The sequence below is a fragment of the Haliotis rubra genome, unplaced genomic scaffold (assembly GCF_003918875.1).
Source record: "Haliotis rubra isolate DU_JTF1 unplaced genomic scaffold, ASM391887v1 Scf49, whole genome shotgun sequence".
NCBI classification, from domain to species: Eukaryota; Metazoa; Mollusca; class Gastropoda; order Lepetellida; family Haliotidae; genus Haliotis; species Haliotis rubra.
The window spans coordinates 1,847,460-1,863,170 of NW_025767179.1; positions in this window are offsets into that span (position 1 = coordinate 1,847,460).

Below are 15,711 nucleotides of genomic sequence, written 5' to 3' on the forward strand. Positions count from 1 at the left end.
CGACGACAATGGAGAACTGTGTTTTTTCTGATGAAAGCCGATATTGTGTTTCGACAGCAGATGGCAGAGTGAGAGTATGGTGAACGCGTGGGGAACGGTTTTCCAATGCGTGTATTGTTGAGAAAAGACTCGTAGGGCGGTCCAAGCATCATGGCGTGGGTGCAATCGGTCTGAACCAGAGGGTTGGCACCGTGGTGTTTCAGAATCACAGTCCAGGACGAAGAAATGGCGTGACAGATGCACGATATACTGACCCCATAAGACCCCACGTTGTGCCACAGTTTGAACGTCACAGAAATCACGCCTTCCAGCAAGACAACGCTTGTGCCCACACTGCCAGAGCAACACTGGACTTCCTAAGACAACGTGGCATCCAAACTCTACAATGACCTACACTCAGTCCGGATTTGGGTCCAATGGAACACCTTTAGGACGAGATTCAAAGAAGACTGAATGACCTCCAACCAAGGCCGACAACTGCGGGTGGACTCGATCAGGCATTTCGCAGAGTATGGACCCAAGTGCCTTTGGCCTTCATAAACCAGCTAATTCATTCCATGTACAGATGACACAACGCCGTCATCGATGCCCATGGAAGCCACACACGATACTGACTTTGAGGTATCATAGCAGTACCATTTGTGGTGAATTTGTTTGTGTGAAGTCCAAATGTGATTCCCGAAAATGTGTTAACAATAATTGTCAAGTTTTTCTTGATTGTTAAATAGAGCGAATTAAAGTGCGTGGTTTAAGAAACCTCTATAGGTGGGGCGTTTCTTTGCGGTTCAGTATATAAAAATGATGCATATAGATCAATCATATCAAATCAAATTAGACATTTGTATAGCGCTACATCCCCATATTCCTGATCGTATGCTCTTTAGAAAGAAGAATGGCTTTAAGACAAATCTCTTGATATTTTCAGAATTTGTTATTGTACTTTCTGACAATCATATCTAATCCAATTAGACATTTGTATAGCGGTAAATCTCCAGATTACCGTCATCGTATGCGCTCAGTCGTATGCTCTTTAGAAGAGAAGAATGGTTTTAAGAGAAAGCTGTTGATATTCTCAGAATTTGTTCTAATACTCTCTGACAATGCTTTTAAGAGGACAGTCCTTGCTCCAGTGAATGGCCTGTCCCGTATGTTGTGGTACGCAAGATGTAGCAGGCGTTGTTGACTAGCTGATCTAAGTGTCCTTTCAGACTTGGGAAGACTGACTGTTTCTTGGAGACAGACTGCAGAAAGTATATTAACGGGAATGTAAACAAACACTAGAGGTGTTTTTCATACAATTCTCTCTTAGCCAGGTAATGTGCACGTAAGTATGTGTGTGTTATCAGTCTGGCAGTCAGACATAGTGACCCTGTCCATGTACCGCGACTAGAGTAGACTGTTGCAGTATTCCAAAGGTGTATCTATATATCTCCTAACCCGTTTTATGGTCTGAAGCTGATAGTAAGCACCATTACAAATGTCGCCGTTAAAATGGTTCGAGAAATGGTCTCTGGCTGATCAAGATTGCCTCCAGTTTGAACTCCAATGACCTTGAACTTGATTTCGTCTGTTTCGTCTACAAGCACAGCACGTGATCCATAATACAAATAAGACAATTACATATTATACATAGTATTTATAAACGTTTAGCACAAGTTACATAAGACACATAATTGAGTGACCGAGTGAGTTTGTTTTAACAATTACACCGGATCCTGGCGTTCACGAGGCACGCAACTCTGCCACTCTTAGTACATATAGACGTGGATGTATACAGAACATGTGTTGTGATAATTACATCTCTTACCATCAGTAGACCTTCCGGAGCACAAATATCTATGTATCTCACAGCCTGTGGTTTCGTTTCATTCATTATATTGACCCAGTATGGCACAAATTAGCTAGCAGCTTTAACTCCAATAACAAAGCGTCTGTCGAACAAATGAGATATGTTTCCCTGATAAGTTCACAGCTGGCACAGATGTGTACTTCATGACACCGCCATCGTTGAGCCTGCAAAATACACAATGACGATCCTCTACTCAGCCAATCAACTGCTCCCAGTGTGATTTTTGTGCGACATCTGACGTTTTCATGCACCCAATTCACAGATTGATCTGAACCTGTCACCCAAACTGTAAATAACTTCGTCTCGTTGTTTTCGTTTCCACACAGAATATGTGAAGCCATCAGTCAGGTTATAGACTCCAGAACGTACGTTTTACCCAAACGGATTGCAGGTCACGGTGAGTACTTGTTAACACTCTATCGATATCTACGCAATCTCTATGTAAGTAACTGAGTTAAGTTTAATGCTTCAAACATTATCATAAATTGAACATGAAAATCTACACGTATATTCACTCAAGTGCTGACGACAACGACCTGTGACATGTTGAGAGGCAACACTATATTGGAACTTAACAAGTGAGTATGTTCAAGGAAAATTTAGATCTACCACATTATATCAACGTAGGATATATATATTTTAACTTAAGGCTAGATTTGTCTACAATCGCTAACATCTGAAGGGATGGTGTAAATCCAACTAGGGTCCATGCAGGTAGCAAAGGCACCGTAAATCCCCATGGTCCCTAGCATGGTGATCTACCTTCAGTTGTTGGCGATCTATAGCCCAAATATATACTGTCTTGTCCTAATTTGAAATCCAGTTTTAGAGGGAGATGCCAGGTTTAATTCTTGATACTGTGATATTCTACTTGGTTTTACTGTCCTTCGTTGACAGGTTTTAAAATGTACATGTATTTATGGTGAATTTACAACTTGGTTTGATAGTCATACTGACAGTTAATGTAGTGCCAGGTTGTTGTGACATGATGGCTGGTTGTTCGCCAAAAAGACACTATAATCAGTATAAAAGTCATACTGACAGCTAATGTATAGTGTCAGGTTGTTGTGACATGATGGCTGGTTGTTCGCCAAAAGACACTATAGTCAGTATGATAGTCATACTGACAGCTAATGTAGTGCCAGGTTGTTGTGACATGGTGGCTGGTTGTTCGCCTGTAAGACATTATAGTCAGTATGATAGTCATACTGACAGCTAATGCAGTGTCAGGTTGTTGTGACATGATGGCTGGTTGTTCGCCTGTAAGACACTATAGTCAGTATAAAAGTCATACTGACAGCTAATGTAGTGCCAGGTTGTTGTGACATGATGGCTGGTTGTTCGCCAAAAAGACACTATAGTCAGTATGATAGTCAGACTGACAGCTAATGTAGTGTCAGGTTGTTGTGACATGATGGCTGGTTGTTCGCCAAAAGACACTATAGTCAGTATAAAAGTCATACTGACAGCTAATGTAGTGTCAGGTTGTTGTGACATGATGGCTGGTTGTTCGCCAAAAGACACTATAGTCAGTATGATAGTCATACTGACAGCCAATGTAGTGCCAGGTTGTTGTGACATGGTGGCTGGTTGTTCGCCAAAGACACTATAGTCAGTATGATAGTCCTACTGACAGCTAATGCAGTGTCAGGTTGTTGTGACATGATGGCTGGTTGTTCGCCAATAAGGCACTATAGTCAGTATGATAGTCATACTGACAGCTAATGTAGTGCCAGGTTGTTGTGACATGATGGCTGGTTGTTCGCCTATAAGACACTATAGTCAGTATGATAGTCATACTGACAGCCAATGCAGAAGTCAGGTTGTTGTGACATGATGGCTGGTTGTTCGCCAATAAGACACTATAGTCAGTATGATAGTCATACTGACAGCTAATGTAGTGCCAGGTTGTTGTGACATGATGGCTGGCTGTTCGCCAATAAGACACTGTAGTCAGTATGATAGTCATACTGACAGCTAATGTAGTGCCAGGTTGTTGTGACATGATGGCTGGTTGTTCGCCAAAAAGACACTATAGTCAGTATGATAGTCAGACTGACAGCTAATGTAGTGCCAGGTTGTTGTGACAAGATGGCTGGTTTATCGCCTGTAAGACGCTATCGTCAGTATAAAGTCATACTGACAGCTAATGTAGTGTCAGGTTGTTGTGACATGATGGCTGGTTGTTCGCCTGTAAGACACTATAGTCAGTATGATAGTCATACTGACAGCTAATGTAGTGCCAGGTTGTTGTGACATGATGGCTGGTTGTTCGCCAATAAGACACTATAGTCAGTATGATAGTCATACTGACAGCTAATGTAGTGCCAGGTTGTTGTGACATGGTGGCTGGTTGTTCGCCAAAAAGACACTATAGTCAATATGATAGTCATACTGACAGCTAATGTAGTGCCAGGTTGTTGTGACATGATGGCTGGTTGTTCGCCTGTAAGACACTATAGTCAGTATGATAGTCATACTGACAGCTAATGTAGTGCCAGGTTGTTGTGACATGATGGCTGGTTGTTCGCCAATAAGACACTATAGTCACTATGATATTCATATTATCCATATTTTGGAACAAAAATCATGTCATAGTTTCAAAGGGTGAACTAGTGCACATATCACTACAGGTGGCTCTGATCGTCAGTGATTGGTTGAATTCGACCAATATTTCATTACGTCACAAATGGGAACAAAAAATTTTCATTCATAAGATTCACTACGTCCATTCTGAATTTGAAGAATTCATTCATGCCTAAGCTATCGTTGATGCGAAATTACAATGTTATTTTTCATAAATGCACATACATGCACAAAAATAACAAAAATACTGAATAATTGATTTAAAAACAAACAAACATGTATTTGTCGTATGTCAACAAAATACCCGTTATAGAAAACCTTTGTGTCTGACCGTCGTAGTAGACGTAAATCGTCATGGCCGACGTTACACTGATTCAAGTTAATTGTCTTGTTAAAATCGATGGACAAACTGTCGGAAGAATATATGGTGAATATATTGCAACTTTGGGAACATTAAACATATTCGAAATTCGAACTGAGACGGACGCTACAAAACAAGTCCCAAGGTACCGATTAATGTCTTGCCTGAGACGGTATTGTCATTTGCTAATGTAGACACTGAATCTAGCCTTCCTGATCATGTAATTGAAGATTTAATGCACGATGACTTTCTTGATCTACCTACCCAGACTACTTTCTACTCTTAGGGGTGTATGCGGTGTATGCGGCACAGGGGTGTGAATGACTGTTTAGACAATATTGTTTCAAAATAAAAATCTAGACTTTGCAATCGTATGTTGTTTTAATACGTTATGACTAACCTATATTTCAAATTTGAACGAGATCGGTGAAGAAATGAATTTTTAAGAAAATTCCACCGCTACACTCATTACATAAAATACACAAGGTGTGACACTCGCGATGCTCAAAACCTGATCGAAAACCTGGCAGCCCGACTACGTGCGGTTCAATCAAAACCTACGTTTTTCACAAAACATTGTGTTGAGCTTGTAGGTTATTCTTTTTACCTTTCCGCACATTGTATTCAATTTGTCTACCTGCTTTTAATCTTTGAACACTGACCCTCGCATTAGCACTACCCTCTGCTTTGAACAAACGTCTGGCCTCTCTTCGGTAAACATCGACATTTTCAGTAAATCTTTTAGTGTACGAAAACACTATTTATGCAGTTTCGAGACATGAAAATCGTTACATGGGCACAATGTGAACATTAACAAAGAACCCATTTTCAACACCGATATGTGCGTTGATACTTAGTGTCAGCTCGCTATTGTCGCGAAATCGTACACATAAAACATCTTTATTTTAGTATATTTGATGACGTATAATTCGATGATTTGGTCCCATTTTCTCCTGTTGTATGCTGTAAATAAAATGGACACCCAGTAATAGTAACTGGAAAAATGTTTTACCACATTATGTAATTAATAATAAATAGATCTAATACGTTTGTAACAAATAACAGATTAATTCAACCATGTATTTTTAACAATGTATGTGCTTTCAAAAGGGAATAATAGCAAAGAAAACAAATTCATCATTTTTATTCATTTGGCATATATCATTCCAATATAACATCCATATCTATTGTTCCATTTTGCAGGGGTTGATCATGGTGATGCAATGGACATAATGATCTTAACCCGTGAAGGTTCGAGTTATAATGAAGCTTCAGCAACACATGCTTGTCGTAAGAGGCGACTAACGGGATCGGGTGGTCAGGCTCCCAATTGCGCAGATCGATGTGCATGCTGTTGATCACTGGATTGTCTGGTCCAAACTCTATTATTGACAGACCGCCGCCATATAGCAGGAATATTGCTGAGTGCGGTGTAAAACTAAACTCACTCACTCACTCATAATGATCTTAAGTGATGCCTATTAGCTATTGGATATGGAAAATCACATGACTATGACAAAAAATAAAACTCAATGTACCCCATAACCCATCCCACACCAACTTCAGAATAACACAATACCCAGATATTTATAAACGACACAAATTCTAGATACACACCATACAATTTTAATTTTAAAATAAAATCAGTGAACTGGTCAACAAATTCAGAGCACTGTCATTCTCCAAAATCAAAATCAAATTCACTGATTAAGTGTTGAACTATTTTTGCATGCACAACCCCAAAGTATAATAAAGTAAAGCAAAAGGACTCCATTGCAGCATATTAACATGTATCACATCTATACTAATATGTCACCAGGGTTGTCATGCTCATAATTATCAATATATAACAAATGTATACTCTTCTACTGGCTTCAAGCCATAAAAACTACAGTACTCAGGACAAGTTTCTTTTATAAATGGCAATTAATTTTATACATAATAATTAATGGTAAATTGTCAAAACCTGTCAACGAAGGACAGTGAAATAACTAGATTATCACAGATTCGAATTTAAAACTAGTTATTAGATCTAAAACATTTTAACTACAGATGACAACACAATATTTAAACAGACTATATTTTGCCAACAACTGAAGGTAGATCACCATACTAGGGACCATGGAGACTTACAGTACATTTGCTTCCTGCATGGGCCTTAGCTGGATTTACATCATCCCTTCAGCTGTTAACAAATCTAGCCATTAAATTAAATTACACACATTCAACGATTAAAAAAAGTGAGAGTTATAATTTACTGCGAATGTTTTGGGACTTACGTACCCTCTCAGGAGGACAATAATTTCACAGTACTTTAACCCCCTCGAGGATACAGCTACTAACAATCTGAGTTATTAATTCAAACTTCCAATCATAAAATACTTACCTATTTACAAATCATTTAACAAATCTAATTCTTTTAAAAATGCAATAACGAAATGAAAACTGATTTTATTAAAGAGATCCTTCATAGTTCGTGATTTGTAATAGTTATCCCTTGTGATGGAATATTCAACAGTCAAGCAAGACATGCTTGACCGTGATTCTCTCATCACAAGGGATGCAGAACGAAGGATCCTCACCTTCAAATAGGTATTCATGTGTATATCTGGTGTGGCCAATACGACATCGTCGCATGATGACCTCTTTAAATCTGGACTGACAACCCAGGTAGGTGTAACCAATATCACACATCGGCGTGTCACGCTTAGAAACAGCGTTAGAAAGACATATAGGTATATAGACCCTACCCTAGTACTATATAAAAGGAAAAGGGATGTAACGACGGAACCACCCCTCCTCAATCCAAGTTAGATTTCACCACGTAAACTATTTTAAAGCCCCGTCGAGGCCTACGGATCAAAAGCGAGATGATTTCCCTACAAAATGAGCTATAAATGGTCACAATCGGATCATTATTTCAAAAGTTATACGCCACGACTCACCGAAAACAGCTACCTCCGCAATTCCAAGCCAAAATCATGGATCACCCAAGACAGCGAAAACTCACCTTTTAAATTCGTTTATTAATTCCAGCCACGTTGACAGCACCTATGTAGGGCTAGATTCGATCGGCAGCGCCATTCCACGGGTCTAAAAACTTATTGCAACATCTACAAATCATTTCCTCGACAGTAAGCAGGCATTTTCTCCAAAACCCTCGGCAATCATGCTCACTTGTCGGCCATAGATGGCCTTGACATTCAAGTGATCTGAGCAAATCCGCAGAAATGAATTTGGGCCATCCGATTGGTGGAAAATATAATATACTGTAAGATTTTGACTGTTTGCTAATGGGCGCGAAATATGAACTTTGCAATAATCCTATTTTTTGGATGATGTACGGAACAGTAAATTGTTAAGAATAGTTTTAGAGGTTGTAAAAATGCATTCGATATTGATTCATGTTTAGGAAATTATATTTATAAATATTTAACCTCTAAAATTATTCTTACAAATTTACTGCTCAGGTCACTTAAATGTCAAGGCCATCTATGGCCGACAAGTGAGTATGATTGCCGAGGGTTTTGGAGAAAATGCCTGCTTACTGTCGAGGAAATGATTTGTAGATGTTGCAATAAGTTTTTAGACCCGTGGAATGGCGCTGCCGATCGAATCTAGCCCTACATAGGTGCTGTCAACGTGGCTGGAATTAATAAACGAATTTAAAAGGTGAGTTTTCGCTGTCTTAGGTGATCCATGATTTTGGCTTGGAATTGCGGAGGTAGCTGTTTTCGGTGAGTCGTGGCGTATAACTTTTGAAATAATGATCCGATTGTGACCATTTATAGCTCATTTTGTAGGGAAATCATCTCGCTTTTGATCCGTAGGCCTCGACGGGGCCTTAAAAATAGTTTACGTGGTGAAATCTAACTTGGATTGAGGAGGGGGTGGTTCCGTCGTTACATCCCTTTCCTTTTATATAGTACTAGGGTAGGGTCTATATACCTATATGTCTTTCTAACGCTGTTTCTAAGCGTGACACGCCCCTGTGACCAATATAAGGCTTTATTTCATGAAATTTATTAATACCCACTTGGGTGTCCCACTTCTTTTGCATCAGATCACGGATATAAGATCTAATAGCAGCTTTGTAATCAGACTCTGGGATAAGAAGTGGTGTCACAGATTTGTTGAGTGCTGCCTTGGCAGCAAGATCGGCCATTGTGTTCCCAGAAATGCCAACGTGGCTGGGTAACCAACAAAAGACGATGTCGCATTGGCCAGTAGCAAGCTCATTATACAATTCAATAATTTCTAATAAAAGTGGATGTTTACAAGAAAGATTTTTAATAGCCTGAAGACACGAAAGAGAATCGGAAAAGATTATGTATTGTTTATATTTACGGTGTTTGTTAATATATTTAAGAGCTGTTAATATGGCGTTAGCTTCTGCTGTGAAAATAGAGCTGTTATTTGGTAGTCGAGAAGATATTGTTCGGGATCCAATGACAGTGGCACATGCCACCGCGCCACCATCCTTGGACCCATCTGTAATTAAGGATTTGTATGTATTATATTTATTTTTTAATTGATTATATTCTTGTTTATATTGTAATTCATTAGTTTCAGATTTCTTAAACTTTGTCAGAGTTAGGTCAACTTCAGGCCTCACCAGTTGCCAAGGAGGAGACGAGCAAAGACGGGGAGCTATATTTTCCAGCTCAATGCCTGCAGCAGAAATAAATGGTTTAATTCTTAGCCCAAGAGGCGGAACAAGAGGAGACTTTTTGTTGTATAAATCCTCATAAAGAGGATTGAAAACACAGTTAAATGCAGGATTAGACTCGTTAGAATATAGTTTTGTAATATGCTGTAAGCCATTAAAAACGCAATTGGTATTTGTTGTCCTCAAACTCACAAAAGTTCTATTGAAGATTTTTGCCTCCGATACAGAGGATGAAGGGATAAAAGGCTGTTATTATGGCCCATTTCGAGTTCGAGTCCCGGAGCATTCCTCTAACATGAACTTTGATACTTAAAACTGAACCTTTGACATTTCTCGTAAACACAACCACATTCATGAAACACGTTGTGCACATGCATTACCTGCACCCAGGCCCTGTAAAAGCACAAGGAATTGTGGAACTCAATCACTTTGAGAAAATGCCACACTTGACACAAGACGAAAGGAATCAGGTTATCGGTATGGTCAGCCAAGGTGCTTCAGATGTGATGATTGCCAGGCACTTTAATGTGCATCCATCCACTGAAAGTCGACTCAGACAACGTTTTCGGGCTACCGGAAGTGTTGCTGATCGTCCGCGACCTGGTGCACCACCTGTGATAACAGCTCGACAAAACCGCAATATCCGAGTTTCACACTTGCGAAATCGGTTCCAAACAGCTGATGATGAGGCAAGGAGGACAATTGGGACAAGTCAACGTCATTTCAGCGCCCAAAAGGTGCAAGGACGCCTTGCTGCCTTCAACATCCGGTGTCGTCACCCGTACGTACCTTATTGCATCGCCACAGACTTGCCAGACAGCGATGGGCAGCAAATGGGGCCAATCTTGGCAACAGGACATGGCCAGATGTCATTTTGTCAGATGAATCCAGGTTTAACTTATCCTTTGCAGATGGACGTCCACAGATTTATCGACGTAAAGGAGAAAGACTTGCGCCAAACTGTGTCCTTGAACATGATCGTTTTGGAGGGGGTGGTGTCATGATCAGACCACAGACCATCAGAGGCTGCAGACCATCCAACAGCTGTTCCTGAGAAATGTGTGTCTTTCAATGCCCCAAAGACTGCGAGCATGTCTTGCAGCGCACGGTGGACACACACGATATTGACTGCAAGTGACCCCCTCCTTTGTTTGATGTCGTTGTTGCGTCACTGATGTTGTTGTTGACTGGACATTTTCAGATGAAATTATTCACAGATGTTCACTTAAAACATATCTGCCAGTTAGGTTTATATATGTTGAAATTAGTGTGAGTAAAGAAAGTATGAATGTCAGATTGCGTTTTTAATGGCTTACAGTATATACTGTAATGATAATTTGATACGACGTTGGTTAAGGGATGGCTCATCAGCCTCAACATAGAGACTATCAATAGGAGAGGTTCTAAAGGACCCAAGACAAAGTCTTAGGCCTTGGTGGTGGACAGAACCAAGTAGTTTTAGGTTGTTTTTGCAGGCTCCACCATATACGATGGAGCCATAATCAAGTTTCGAGCGGACCAATGATCGATATAGGTGGAGGAGGGTAGTTTGATCCGCTCCCCACTTTGAGTTGGAAACAACTTTCAACAAATCAAGGGCGTTCAGACATTTAGCTTTAAGGGGTTTAATATGCGGAAAAACGTTGAATGGGAGTCGAAAATTAGACCCAAGAACTTGGCCTCCTTTACAACTTTGATCGGAGTGCATTTAAAGATAGTTCTGGGTCTTTATGCGGCTTATGTTTTCTACAAAAGTGTAGACAATTAGTTTTAGACTTGGAAAATTTAAAGCCGTTTTCAAGACACCATTTATTTATTTTATTTAAACACAAATGCAATTTCCGTTCAGTAGTATGCATATTTTTACCACGACAAGAAATATTAAAATCATCCACAAAAAGTGATCCATCAATTGAATCGTTTAAAACCTGGGATAAACTGTTGATCTTGATACTAAATAAAGTGACAGACAAATACTGCCTTGAGGGACACCCTGATCCTGATTGTAATGATCAGACAGGGTTGAACCCACTCGGACTTGAAATTGCCTGTCTTTTAAAAACTGTGATATAAAAAGAGGCAAACGGCCTCTCAAACACAAAAATCATGTAAATCCTTCAAAATGCCATGCTTCCAGGTCGTATCATAAGCTTTCTCAAGATCAAAGAAAATTGATACAGCATGTTGTTTATTTACTATAGCATTTTAAACAAAGGATTCTAGTCGTACCAAATGGTCAATGGTACTACGAATTTCCTGAAACCACATTGAATATTTGTTATAAGGTTATTGGTTTCAAGATACCAAGTTAATCTATTATTCACCATACGTTCCATTGTTTTACAGACACAGCTAGTTAGTGAAATCGGTCGACAATTTGACGGATCCGTATGATCAGGTCCAGATTTAGGTATTGGTACTACTATAGCGTCACGCCATGAGGAAGAAAATTTACCTTATGTCCAAACATCATCAAAAATATTTAAAAGAGTTTCTAGACAGGATTCTGGTAAGTGCTTCAGGAGTTGATAATGTATGTTATCAGCTCCTGTAGCAGTATCGTGAGCTTGTTCAATAGCAGTATGGATCTCATGAATGGAAAATAGTTCATTATTGTCTTCCCCATTATCTGAATTGAAATTAATAGGTTTCTTTTCTTGTTGTTTTTGATATTGTTGGAATTTAGGCACATAATTAGAAGACGAAGAACGTTTAGCAAGAGTTTCACCCAGTATATTCGCAATATCTGATATATCAGTAAGTAAGTGATCTCCATGTTTAAGATGATGGACGCTAGATTTAGTACCTTTACCTTTAATTTTCTGTACCATGTTTCATACCTTTGACATGGGCGTTCGAAAATGTATTTTGATACATAATTGTGCCAGGATTAGCGTTTATGCTGTGTAAATGTACGCCGCGCTTTAGCATTTAAAATTTAAAATGTATTTAAATTCTGCACCATAGGGTGGCGACGGAAATAATTTTCTGCTTTTTCCGTGCCTGTCTAGCCTGTTTGCACTCATCGGTGAACCATGGTTTTCGTATGTGTGGAATTGCAGAAGATTTTGGGATACACTCATTAGCTATATTATTGAGTTCATCAGAGAAATCCTTTATGGCATCAGGAACCTCTATAAAAAGATAAAGTCAAGTCTGTTACTACAAAGAGTTTGATATAAGATCCAGTTATTCCATCTCGAGGATGGGGTAGTATCACCCAATAGGTCTAGTACCGTTGAAATTGACTTTCATCAGAGGTCATCATGGACTGATTCAAATTCACCGTGCCAGGTCTGGGTCTTGATATTGATGTCTAGAGCTGAATAAGTTCCCGTGCCAGGATGTAAATATGTGTTGGAACCGTCATTATATACTCATGCCAATAATGGTTGTCACACACACCCCACCCACTCTCCACATACCTCCCTCCAATTAAAAAATATTGAAGGGGTGACAACCATTATTGGCATGAGTATATATGCATAAATCATTATACGAACTCTTCCAATAGTTTACCTTTAGCATTAATTGTTGTACCACCCCAGAGTGGGTTGTGGCTATTCAAATCTCCCATAATAATACACGGTTTTGGGAGTTGGTCATATAGATTTTGAAGTTCAGTCTTCTGAAGAGCTGAAGATGGTGATATATACAAAGAGCATAATGTGAGCGTGACATGTAAAGTGAGTCGTACGGCAACTGCTTGAGGATTAGTGTAATAGGGCTCTGGATAACATTCTTTTTTACTAGGATTGAAGATCCTCCAGTGGCCCTGTCACCCGGAGGTGAGAAGTGACGTAGGTCAAAAGGATCTGTCTACTTTCAATAAGTCTCCTGCAAACAGAATGTTGACGGCGTACAATCCTGGACTAATAACTCAGTCTCTAACTCATTGTAATTATGCCTTAGTCCTCTGCAATTCCACTGTACGATATCATTGGAATAAACTATCTTTTCGGCGGATTTATTTGGGATCTACCCCGCTCTTTTTTGGAGGGCGACATGTGCCCTATATTGGACGTTTTCGGACACGTCGATGTCCTCAAGTGATCCATATTTGTTGTAAAGTTACATTTTATTTTCAGACCCTTTTGGGGCTCTGCCACTTTGTGTTTTTGAATAAACAGGCTTAGGTTCATTCTTCCCTTTAGTAATTTGATGGACATTAGATAGCGATTGAGACTTTGTGGTTGACTGAGAGGATGCGTCGGGATCAGAAACTTGCCCTGACTGAGTTTGAAACATGCCAGAAAGTGGCTCTGCTGTTTGAGTCGATATTGCAGTTGAGACAATCTGCAGAGAATCGGTTTTCAGCCAAGTCAAATTTGTTTGGCACCTTGACGATGATTTAGGTACTTTAGGAGTTGCCTCAGATGGTGTCCTGGTTTTTGAAGCATATGTCTCTTGTTGGTCGCATCCTTGTACAAGTTGTTTCACTTCTAATATTTTGAGTAAATTTGATCTTTTTTATTTCCATCTGGTGTCTCCAAATCGGACACTCTTTAGATAAAGAGGGATGGTCTCCTGAACAATTGGTGCATTTTTTTAATTACTGTCACAATCTTCTGTTGTGTGTATTTTCTCACCACAGTGAGCACACACAACAGACAATGTGCAGGTATTGACACCATGACCATACTTCTGGCACTTGAAGCATCTCAGTGGATTTGGTATGTATGTGTCCACTTTGATGTGACAGTAACCAGCCTTTATTGACTTTGGAGCAGTCGGAGTGGAGAAAGAGAACAGATACGTATTGGTTAGTTGGGTTTCATTATGTTTCCGGGTTGTGAAGTGTTTAACATATATAGCACCTTGTTCTTTCATCTCGGAGACAATATCTATTTCCAGCATGTCAGTAAAAGTCTATCCCGGACTCTTACTATGCCATTGCTGGTGTTTAGCGTTCGGTGGGCAGAGACTGATACGGGAATGCCGACAAATGAGTCAGTTGACAGGAGGTTGGTTGCCTGTTGTTTTCTACTGCATTCAACTAGAAGTGCACCTGTCCGCAAACGTACGCCTTTTTGATACAGCAAAAGGGTTCAGCTTTAAAGGTGTTTTGTCGACGGTCTCAATCACAATCACACGTGGCCAGTAGTCAAAGGATGTGGGCAGTCTTTGGTCGTTAACATCAAGATCGGTGTCAAGTGGACGGGGTTTTTTTCTAATTGGGGTTTCGTAAGCCATAGTTATTGTTGAATGGTTCATCATCCGATCTCCCCACCCTCTACGGCGTATCATAAGGACAATGCTAAACACAAACGGATCTCCGACTTGCAACACCAAGGATACTCGGATGATATACTCCAGCAGAAAAAAACTAAAAAGATTAATTCTTCTACCAGATTGGCCCATGAGCCATCGCCTTCTGGGCATAAGGCTCTAGGCAAAGTTCACGATGAATATATAACAAAAATCAAATGATGTTACATGAACAAGGGTGCCAAGACCAAAATTTAAGCAATTCCAAATCAAATATTGTGCAATTACATAAACTCCATGCACAGGGCCTGGCATGACCAGCCGATTGGATGAACCGGGCCCATTCAACCACCCGTCTAGGTGAAGTAAGGGGCGAAGTGGTGTGTTGGGCAAAGGAACGCTATTCCAGGAACCAGTGCCCTCAACCACCAGACTCCCGTCCTCCACCGACACAGGGGCGCAACCCACGGCAAACGGGTTGGTGGACCAAATATACCCCCGGGTCCACACGGGGGGTTGAAGAGCTCTTAGAGTTACCCAGCACCCACCACGAGGAGGTGGCTCTTCACGGCTGCCTCTCCTGTCAAGTCAGTTTACGGTACTGTCGTGACTGAGAAATTAAATAAAACAGTAAATTAGTCCTTAGAACATGTCAAAGTTCCGAGATGTTGCAAAGTTAGTTTATCTTGTAACGGTAAAATCATCAATTGTTCTCGCTATGTGTTTGTTGTGATGTTAACTTGTCAATGTGTGTGTTTAAATGAATGAAAACGAATTGTTTATCCTGAAGCGTCCTGAAGGAGCAAACCGGCACTGAAAACTACACCTCCGCCGTAAATACCCAAATGAAGATATTTTACTCGTGTTTCAAGTGATTAGTCAACGTGACCATCTCGACAGTTTGACAGCATGAAATCTGTTAATGTACACATGCAATCCACGTTTGTCCGAGGGAATTTTCTTTAATTCACCTCATGATATATATTGCCTACACCAGTCATTACGCAAGAGTGTACCGACATATCGAGTGTTTCACAT